This window comes from Giraffa tippelskirchi, chromosome 9 (assembly GCF_054371585.1).
Source record: "Giraffa tippelskirchi isolate mGirTip1 chromosome 9, T2T-mGirTip1v1.2.pri, whole genome shotgun sequence".
Lineage (NCBI taxonomy): Eukaryota > Metazoa > Chordata > Mammalia > Artiodactyla > Giraffidae > Giraffa > Giraffa tippelskirchi.
The window spans coordinates 143,040,412-143,050,837 of record NC_137283.1 but is presented as its reverse complement, the minus strand read 5'-3'; the positions used below and the strand labels follow the sequence as shown (position 1 = coordinate 143,050,837).

Sequence of the window (10,426 nt, the reverse complement as noted above, 5' to 3'; positions counted from 1 at the left end):
TTTAGTAGCTATCAGAAGTTGAAATACCAAAGATAAAAACTGAAGTTAAAGAAAACCTCAATAAGATATGAAAACAAATGCTATGATATCATATAAAATTGCAATTATATTATCCATTTGGATGTAAAAGAGTAAAAAAAGTTTTATTTTGTTACTACCCTGAAGTTCATACTGTAACACCCCTATTCATTAAATATTTCCACATATTTGGCACATTTATAGTAATAGCTAGGAAGTCAGGATGGCCGAGCGGCCTAAGGCGCTGCGTTCAGGTCACAGTCTCCCCTGGAGGCATGGGTTCATATCTCACTTCTGACAGTATTCTAGTTTTGGGCTTCCCTGATAGCTCAGTTGGTAAAAGTATCTGCCTGCAATGCAGGAGACCCCAGTTCAATACCTGGGTCAGGAAGATCTGCTGGTGAAGGGATAGGCTACCCACTCCAGTATTCTTGGGCTGCCCTGGTGGCTCAGCTAGTAAAGAATCCACCTGCAATGCAGGAGACCTGGGTTTGATCCCTGGGGTGGGAAGATCCCCTGGAAAAGGGAAAGGCTACCCACTCCAGTATTCTGGCCTGGAAAATTCCATGGACTCTATAGTCCATGGGATCACAAAGAGTTGGACACTACTGAGCGACTTTCACTTTCACATTTTTCATAATAATAGCTAATATCAGCTGTGCACTTATTATGAGATATCACCAAGTTAACTGTATTAGCAGAGGACGATTTTGCCCAATAAGAGAATATTAATGTTTTTAGCACAGAACAAGCACTCAGTACAAATCAGCTATTCTTACTGCTCATTTTAGGGCATTGCTTTGTTTTTAACCTGAGATTTCTTTCTTCGTAAGTTGAGATTTAATTTATGTACAATGAAGCATACAAGTACACAATCTGAATGTACAATTCAATGAGTCTTCTAAATAATTACATCCATGTAACACACACTCAATCAAGATAGAGAATATTTTGATCTTCCTAGAGAAAGTCTTTCTTGCTCCTTTCAGCAGTTCTGAGTAGAGTCAATTTCTATTCAGACTCTATAAGTTTAGTTAACTTGTGCATATTCCCAAATTTCATAGAGTGAAATTATGTAGTTTGTATCCTTGTTTCTGGCTTCTTTCACTTAGGGTATTTTTGAGTCCCTGGTGGTCCAATCCATAAAAAGCCTGCCTGCAATGCAAGAGCCACCCACAATGTGGGAGACCAGGTTCTATCCCTGGGTCAGGAAGATCCCTTGGAGAAGGAAATGACAACCCAATCCAGTATTCTTGCCTGGTAAATCCCATGAATAGAGGGGCCTGGTGGGCTGGAGTGTATGGGGTCCCAAGAGTCAGACACAACTTAGTGACTAAACCACCACCACTTGTGCATAGCAATAGTTTGCTTCTTTTTGTTTGTAAGTAATACTCCATTTGCATGAATATGTCTCAATTTGTTTATTCATTCACCTGTTGATGAGCATCAGTTGTTTTCAGTTTCTAGCTACTGTTAATAAAATGAATACAGTTGCACTCAGTGAAATGCAAGACCATTATAGCTAGATTTTAGAGCCCAGGCGAAGAAGTGGTGAGAGACAGTGCTGGCAAAGATAGAGTGATGTCAATCATGAAAGACTTTATTTTGCTAAAGGAGTTTGGTTTTAATCCTCAAAGGAATGGGGGACCATTTGAGAAAATAATGTTTCAGATAATCATTTCGGACTTACTACTCAGGTAACAATGAGTAGAAATCATGGCTTTCTATAAGCTCTACTCTCAAAGGGGAAAAAGATACTGCTCAGAATTAAAATATGGCAAATATCTTCTCTTAGTTAGGATATAGATGTGTTTTAGGGGGAAGGGATTTGGTTTGGGCCTTCATGGGATGAGAAATAAGCACCTATGCATATAGAGATCAGTACTCAGCCATAGACTTGAGAGGATTACCTTGCAGAATTCTGGAATGCTCCCTCTGAGCTGCCTCTTCCTCTCCAGTACATTGCCACACAAATTCTAGTACCTCAACATCCTCAGATTTGCATCTCCAATCATCTCTTTCTCCTCAACCTATGGAGACTGTCAACTTCAGTTTGAGTTTCTCCTCCTTGTACTGCAGTTTAGAAACTGACTCCAGGCAATAAGCTAAGAGTCACCATGAAACAAACCTCTTTTGTTTCCTTGCTCTCAAGAATTACAGTCCTGCACTGCCAGTTGTCCAACTTATGAAATCAGTAAATATGAATATATAAAAAATATAGTTTTCTATGTGCTTACAGCAAAAGTATAATTTTCACAGCTCTTCATCCTTATGGAAGTAAACATTTTATTTTTGTTGCTAGTACTAGGTTGGCTGATATGTCTATTTCCCACTGCAGTGTAAGCCATTTATCATTTATTTATTTTTTTTTTTGCCCTTGCTCAGTAACTCAGAAAAATAAAGCTCTGGGTGGAATTTGTTCTCAGGGTCCAGAGGAGGCAGTGCTAGACTGAAGAACTCAGGGGAGCCTGGAATATACTTACTGCCTAATTCTTCTTCATTTTAGACATCTCGAGTCTGGGCATGTCTGTCTTATGAAAGTCTTTAGTATCTTTGCTCAGTGGGTACCAGAGACAAATTATTGAAAAAATAAGGAACTGTTTTCTGACTTGGTAATTTACTACACCAGAATTGTTCAGTTCAGTTCAGTTGCTCAGTTGTGTCTGACTCTTTGCAACCCCATGGACTGCAGCACACCATGCCTTCCTGTTCATCACCAACTCCTGGAGTTCACTCATATAGATTTCTCAAGAGACAGGTCAGGTGATGTGGTATTCCCATCTGTTGAAGAATTTTGCCCAGTTTATTGTGATCCACACAGTCAAAGGCTTTGGCATAGTCAATAAAGAAGTAAATGTTTTTCTGGAACACTCTTGCTTTTTCAAGGATCCAACAGATGTTGGCAATTTGATCTCTGGTTCCTCTGCCATTTCTAAATCCAGCTTGAACATCTGGAAGTTCACGGTTCACATACTGTTGAAGCCTGGCTTGGAAAATTTTGAGCATTACTTTGCTAGTGTGTGAGATGAGTGCAATTGTGCAGTAGTTTGAACATTCTTTGGCATTGCCGTTCTTTGAGATTGAAATGAAAGCTGACTTTTTCCAGTCCTGTGGCCACTGCTGAGTTTTCCAAATCCGCTGGCATATTGAGTGCAGCACATTCACAGCATCATCTTTCAGGATTTGAAATAGCTCAACTGGAATTCCATCACCTCCACTAGCTTTGTTCGTAGTAATGCTTCCTAAGGCCCACTTGACTTCGCATTCCAGGATGTCTGGCTCTAGGTGAGTGATCACCTCATCGTGATTATCTGGGTAGTGAAGATCTTTTTTGTATAATCCTTCTGTGTATTCTTGCCACTTCTTCTTTATATCTTCTACTTCTGTTAGGTCCATACCATTTCTGTCATTTATTGTGTCCATCTTTGCATGAAAGTTTCCCTTGGTATCTCTAATTTTCTTGAAGAGATCTCTAGTCTTTCCCATTCTATTGTTTTCCTCTATTTCTTTGCACTGATCACTGAGGAAGCCTTTCTTATCTCTCCTTGCTATTCTTTGGAACTCTGCATTCAAATGGGTATATCTTTTCTTTTCTTCTTTGCTTTTTGCTTCTCTTCTTTTCCCAGCTATCTGTAAGGCCTCCTCAGACAGCCATTTTACTTTTTTGCATTTCTTTTTCTTGGGGATGGTCTTGATCTCTGCCTACTGTACAATGTCGCGAACCTCTGTCGATAGTTCGTCAGGCACTCTGTCTGTCAAGATTTAATGCCTTGAATCTATTTGTCACTTCCACTGTATAATCGTAAGGGATTTAATTTAAGTCATACCTGAATGGTCTAGTGGTTTTCCCTACTTTCTTCAATTTAAGTCTGAATTTTGCAATAAGCAGTTCATGATCTGAGCCACAGTATGCTCCCGGTCTTTATTTGCAGACTGTATAGAGCTTCTCCATCTTCGGCTGCAGAAAATATAATCAATCTGGTTTTGGTGTTGACCATCTGGTGATGTCCATGTGTAGAGTCTTCTCTTGTGTTGTTGGAAGAGGGTGTTTGCTATGACCAGTGCGTTCTCTTGGCAAAACTCTGTTAGCCTTTGTCTTGCTTCATTCTGTACTCCAAGGCCAAATTTTCCTGTTACTCCAAGTGTTTCTTGACTTCCTACTTTTGCATTCTAGTCCCCTATAAAGAAAATAACTTCTTCTAAACTTCTAGTTCTAGAAGGTCTTGTAGGTCTTCATAGAATCGTTCAACTTCAGCTTCTTCATCATTATTGGTAGGAGCATAGACTTGGATTACTGTGATATTGAATGGTTTGCCTTGGAAACAAAGAGAGATTATTCTGTCATTTTTGAGACTGCATCCAAATACTGCTTTTCGGACTCTTTTGTTGACTGTGATGGCTACTCCATTTCTTCTTAGGGATTCTTGCCCACAGTAGCAGATATAATGGTCATCTGAGTTAAATTCACCCATTCCAGTCCATTTTATTTCACTGATTCCTAAAATGTTGATGTTCACTCTTGCCATCTCCTGTTTGACCACTTCCAATTTGTCTTGATTCATGGACCTAACATTCCAGGTTCCTATGCAGTATTGCTCTTTATAGCATTGGACTTTGCTTCTATCACCAGTCACATCCACAGCTGGGTATTGTTTTTGCTTTGGCTCTTTCTCTTCCTTCTAGAATTGTTAAAGCACCTTGTATGTATTAGTTTGCGAAGGGCATTGCATCTATTATGTCATTTGACCCTCAGCAAAATCTCAGTGGTCTTGATTCTCACAGAAATGTACCTGGACATTTTTTTCAGAGTAAGTTGCTCATTTTGAATCACAGAGCTAGTGGTTCAAGGGTAAAAGGAGTGTGGGCTTTTAGAACATAAGAAGTGATGAGTGTTCGGGAGCCTTGATGTTTCTTAACATCATTGTTGCTAATAAAGTTGTCTAAGATTATATACACCTGGAACCATGCTAGGATTTGAACCAAAGCTGTCCAAATCCAAAGTCTTAGAAAGTGAAGAGCATATTTTATTGGGAACAACATCAATTATACAAATACAATTCATTAATTTTGTATCTTTTCCCTTACAATGTGTTTTTCTGATCTTTAATGGTAATTCCTATTTGCTGAATTCGTATCTGTGATATTTGACTTAGTTTCAGCAGTGTTTGATTTTAGATTGCTCTTTCACTAAAATCTGCAATGAAGAGAAGAATTACTGAATAATAAATTTTCAATCTATAGTGGCTGCATTGTGATTAATTTGATTTATCAAACGTTGATTTTTGTCCTCTTAGGTATCTAAAGTCTTTGTTGTTTAGTTGTTTAGTTGCTAAGTCATAGCCAACTCTTTTGGGACCCCATGGACTGTAGCCCACCAGGCTCCTTTGCCCTTGGGATTTTGTCCATGAGATTTTCCAGGCAAGAATACTGGAATGGGTTGCCATTTCCTTCTCCAGGGGATCTTCCAGACCCAGGGATTGAACCCATGTCTCTTACATCTATCTCCTGCATTGGCAGGCAGCTTCTTTACCCATGAGCCACCAGGGAAGCCCTATCTAAAGTTTTACAAAGTAGCAAATTTTGCAAGTTTCTAGGACTGCCTTAGAAGCAGATTTCAAGTCACATCATTTTTTTCTTAAATTGTTTTCATATTTATACTAAATATGGCTGAAAATTTATACTGAACTTATTTTCTTCGATACTTTGTCTCTGGTACCCACTGGACAAAGATATTGAAGATTTTCATAAGAAAAACATGCCTACTGATCATATTTATACTTCATTTATTTTGAACTTCTAAATGAAGCAAATATATTTCTGGAAAGCAATAATAACATCAATCACACATCCTCCTCGATGTGGTTTCATGGCTACTTTTTATATAGTATTTTCCAATTATCACATTATTCTTAAAATAAGCTGATGAAGTACATAGAGATGGTACTTTCCCACCTACATACAAATGCTGAAACTGATATGCAGAGATGGCCAAGTATTGGTCCCCGGAAGCAGGATATGCATGGGAAGGAGGACTGAATCAATAAGTTAGATCTCCTGATGTTCTGCCTACAAGTCTTTCAGTTTTCACTGTCAGCTTTGACAGACAGAATTTTCTGCACATGACTGTATTCTCAGAAGAACTGGCCATTCCCCCTATGCTGTTTCCTCCCCCCACCATGAACTATAGCAGTAGAGAGCGGGCTCACTGGCCTTCATATTCTGCAAAGAAAGTGAATTTAACCTAATCCAAAAATAAGCATGTTTAATGTCAAAGCATCTTAAAAATTAATATTCAAAATACTCTACAACTTTATTATAATGATTCTCAGAGTCATGTTTTATCTTCTTGGAAAATGCCAAAGAAACTTCATCCAGATTGAAATGAGAAAATAATGTTAAGCTGAAAGAGGCGGAATAAAATAATATTTTCTTTTTATCTCTCAAATTAGGATTTATCCAACTAATAACTTTTCAGTCTTCATATGCATTTAGCAATACACTGAGCAGTGCACTTTTACTTTAGGGATTCTTATGAATCCTATGAAACAAGTGAGTTTGCTGGTAACTGCACAGCAGACAGCAGTTCTTCATTTTTACTAGTTAAATCTAACTAAGTGATAATATCAGGAAAAAGATCAGACCTATGAAAATTGCAATAAGAATTAAAATGGCTAATTTTCTTAGAACACAGCATATGTGTTTTGTTTTGAAGTGTATATAATTAGAGTGTCTTCAATGAAGAGAAAAATGTAGTTTATATTGATCTCTTTTGAATGATCCCTCATTTCCTCCTTTGAAATCTAATAGTACTTTGTGCAATTTTGAGATACTTGTAAAAAATTACACTCTCTACAGTTATTTATAGGTATTTCTAGACTCTCCCTAAGTATAAGAACTTTTCTCCAGGTTGGGCACATGCTGGATAGTCCTTTTTTTTTTTTTCCTATAACACCTTACTCAGTGTCTGGTTAAAAATATTTGAATATTGAACACATTATTCAAAATCATGCTTAATAAAACCTTTCTCAAAATTCCTCCCTTCAAAACCTTGCCTTCTTAGGATTCTCTGGAAAGAGGCAGAAATAGGCCAACACAATAAGTATAAATTTTATAGGACTGCAGGATAGAATCTACAGTTAACTCTAACATCTGTCTGCAGAGAGGAGGCAGCTTGCCAACTAGTTTTCCTTGCTTTTCTGGAATGTGGTTTTTTGCTTTCTAAAGTTTAGATATTATTAGCGAAGTTTTTATTTTTTAAAAAATTTTCTGGGAGTATAGTTGATTTACAATATTGTGCTAATTCCAGGTATACAGCAAAATAAAAGATTTTTAGTTTAAATCTTCCTCGCGCGTGTATACTCAGTTGCTCAGTTGTGTCTGACTCTTGAGACCCCATGGACTGTAATTTGCCAGGCTCCTCTGTCCATGGGATTTCTCAGGCAAGAATACTGGAGCGAGTTGCCACTTCGTCCTCCAGGGAATCTTCCCCACCCAAGGATCGAACCCAAGTCTCCTGCATTGCAGGTGGATTCTTTACCACTGAACCACTCTATCAGAGTCTTAAATCTTCCTTATAGCTTTTCAGATATGTTTTGTGGACCCACATTAGAAATTAACCTGAGCTGTGTGAAGAAGTGAAGTGGGATAAGGGCTCAGAACGCTTCCTATAGTCCCAGAGAATTATAGAAATGAAGAGAGTTCCCCATGAAGAAAGGCATGGCTGTGTAATGAAAAGCACAAGATTTATAGCAGATAATATTCTAACAGATATCATTTCTTTGAAATCCTAATATTTTATCAATAAAGAATTTTGGGGGGTGTATCAAGGACATTGTTTATCTTAAAAATCTTTGCACAATGTAATTATATGCATTAATCATTTACCTGCTGATACTTAAAGACATATTTACATGCTAAAGTAAACAGGCTTTGAAAGTGAAGCACCAGCAAAACAAATGTTTGTTGAAAGGGAGAATTAGAAAGACCAAGTTCACTTCTTTTGAGATTTTACTGTAGGTCTGCTCTGGATAAGGTTGGGCATTTCATTTACCACTGGCTTCCCTTTCTGAGCCTTTATTCTCAGTATTTGAGAAGAAACCATATCTTGTAATGACACTAAAGCTGCTGTTCCTCTCCTGGGAGCTGTGTTAACAATAGCACTTTCCTTTAGCAATCACTGTGAGTGGCAAGGCAAGGATGCTTTCCAGGCTCATGCCTTCTGGAAATGTTCTCCGGCCTTCTTCCAGCGTCAGGTTCATCTGGAGCCTCTGTTAACACATTGTGTTGTTATTAGTATATTATAACTGCCTCATGGATATAAAGAGATAATATCAAGGGATGAATATGTATTCTAAAAATACAGGCCAAAAAAAGTAAGGTTAACATTTTATTATAGTAGAATCTATTGAATCAAATTTATACTTGTCAAAAGATGGTAAATGGTCTTTGAAAAACATGGCAAAAGAGCTTTCCAACTATAACAGAAGTCAGCTGGTGGCTGAAAGGTCAGAAATATCAGCCAAGGTCAAAAGAATTGTGAGAATTACATTTTATCTTTTGCTTTTCATGTGAACAGTGACTTACCTATCAGGTACTCAGAAGGAAGCTATATTTTGTATGGGTCTTAGGTTAGTTGATGTTATCTGTGAGTTCATATCAATTTCCTTGTTTGCTGAAATTGACTGAACAAAACATCTTTCTGCTTAATGCTGCAAAATGCCACCTTAGTCTCTTTTATATTTATGAATACTTAATTTTGGTTGAGTTCATGGATAAAGAAATAGAAAATTGTAATTATTTTAGCTTTTTAAAAAGTTCTTAAATGAAGGCTTTAGCATTCATAAAATTTTCAGAGGGTTCCTATATCAATTGTTGTCACAGCAGGAAACAGATGACATACACAAATTGGAATAATTTGAGGAAATTTAAACAGGGGACTATTTATAAGGAAATCATGGTGAATAATACAATACCCTTAAGCTTGTACCACACACAGGACAGGAACCCGCAAGGCCTGAAGTGGCAAGTAGCTGGAAGAAGAGGCACAGAGGCTGGTGTAAAGAGGACTGTGTGACAGTAACTGTGATCTTCAGTTGAGCGATGATGTTGTCCCACCATGATCTCCTTCCCTCCTCTGAAGGTGAGAGACAGAGGACAGGTACTCTGACCCATTCTCATTTCACTTTCTGTTTTCCTATTCAGATGCTAACTGATGGAACCCACACTTCATATCTGCTGAACTAGGTGGACTGAGTCGAGTTTAGGATTAAAGAATGAACAGATTTAACAGGAAAGAGTGCCTATGAAACATCAATTTTCAAAATCAACTAGGCAGTTGGATATATGATTAGATTCTGGAAACCATGAAAAATGTATAGACTGAGCAGATAGAATAGAGAATTAAATCTCCCCCAAATGATTTAGAGTTTATTTATTTATGCATTTTGGTGTCAGGTTTATTTTATACACTAGGGAAAAAAGAGCCCTGAAGTAAAAACCTTTGGGGATATCGAGATTGAACAATTTTTTTAGGTGGAAAGGAGTTACCAAAAACAGTGTGGAGAAAAATAGAGTCATTAGTATTTTCAGATGTCAAAGGTTGATAAAGTAAGATGAGGCTATTGAACTACTCATCAAATTTGGTGACTAGGTGCCCTTGGTAAACTTTACTAGAGAGATGTTAGTGCAGAATTGTGGTAAAAGTTCCATAGTGCGTTGAAAAGTGACTGTGGACAGGTGTAGTCATAAATGTAGACTATTGTATAGTCATAATTGTGAACTATTCTTTTCAGGGGCCTTACATTGAACTAAGAAGAGGATCACACAGTGGAGGAGCCTGGGTGCTGTGTATAACAAAGAGAGGTGAGGCTCCTGTAAGGGGGAGGAAGTGGCAAACACAGGAAAAGAACTATCAGTGAGGCATATTTTCATACAAGAAAGCAAAAGATCAGGTAATGAGTTCAGGAGGAGGAATGAACCTTGCAAGAGGAGAAATAAGAGAGAAAAAGATTGAGGTTTAGATACATTTACAGGTAGAAATATTGAGAAAATTAACTTCTGATAGTCTAATTGTTTTCTGGCAGTTTTTGGAGATTTAATATGGTTGAAATTGTATTATAGGAATGGAGGAGTTGACCAATTGGATAGAAAAGTATTTCTGGGGACTTCTGAGAAGTTGTTATGGGCTGAATTGTGTTCAACAAAAATATTGCTGAAGTCTGAACCACAAGTTCCAATGTGATTGATTTTGGAGATGGGATCTCTATAGAGGTGGTTCAGTTCAAATGAGGTCATTAGGGTGGGTTCTAATATGCCTACTAAATGTTCTATTGCTTTTTTGCTCAAGTGAAGTTGCTCAGTCTTGTCCGACTGTTTGCAACCCCATGGACTATGGCTTGCCAGGCTCCTC

General features: G+C 37.7%; 1 non-coding gene across 1 annotated transcript; it reads left to right on the top strand.

The window, feature by feature from the left end:
* The first annotated feature begins 336 nt into the window (after window positions 1-336).
* Window positions 337-410, top strand: TRNAC-GCA (transfer RNA cysteine (anticodon GCA)). The gene has a single exon. It is a non-coding gene; the product is annotated as a tRNA-Cys (tRNA).
* The last annotated feature ends 10,016 nt before the right edge of the window (window positions 411-10,426 follow it).